This window comes from Muntiacus reevesi, chromosome 13 (genome assembly GCF_963930625.1).
Source record: "Muntiacus reevesi chromosome 13, mMunRee1.1, whole genome shotgun sequence".
In the NCBI taxonomy this organism is placed as follows: domain Eukaryota; kingdom Metazoa; phylum Chordata; class Mammalia; order Artiodactyla; family Cervidae; genus Muntiacus; species Muntiacus reevesi.
Genome location: NC_089261.1, coordinates 20,479,560 through 20,480,145, shown reverse-complemented (window position 1 = coordinate 20,480,145; position 586 = coordinate 20,479,560). Strand labels below are relative to the sequence as shown.

The window sequence follows — 586 nt, the reverse complement described above, 5'->3', positions numbered from 1 at the left end:
GTCGGACACGACTAAGTGACTTTCACTTTCACTATTATACAGTGTATCCCACGAACTGATTTTCAGGTGTTAAGCCACCTTTACATTCTTGGGATAAATCCCACTTGAACATAATGTATAACCCTTTTTATATATTGGTGGATTCAATTTGCTAGTGTTTTGTTGAGAATTTTACATCTATATTTATAAAAAATATTGGTGCGTAACGTGCTTGCTTCGGCAGCACATATACTAAAATTGGAACGATACAGAGAAGATTAGCATGGCCCCTGCGCAAGGATGACATGCAAATTCGTGAAGCGTTCCATATTTTTAATTTAGAAACATGGTAACGATAACCCTATATGCAAAACAGAAAAAGAGACACAGAAGTACAGAACAGACTTTTGAACTCTGTGGGAGAAGGTGAGGGTGGGATGTTTCAAAAGAACAGCATGTATATTATCTATGGTGAAACAGATCACCAGCCCAGGTGGAATGCATGAGTCAAGTGCCCGGGCCTGGTGGGCTGGGAAGACCCAGAGGAATCGGGTGGAGAGGGAGGTGGGATGGGGGATTGGGATGGGGAATAAGTGTAACTCTATGG

The 586-nt window shown here is 41.8% G+C and overlaps 1 non-coding gene across 1 annotated transcript; it reads left to right on the top strand.

Annotated features, from left to right (window-relative positions):
• The first annotated feature begins 207 nt into the window (after positions 1-207).
• LOC136146231 (U6 spliceosomal RNA) lies at positions 208-314 on the top strand. Its single transcript, XR_010658949.1, has one exon. It is a non-coding gene; the product is annotated as a U6 spliceosomal RNA (small nuclear RNA).
• The last annotated feature ends 272 nt before the right edge of the window (positions 315-586 follow it).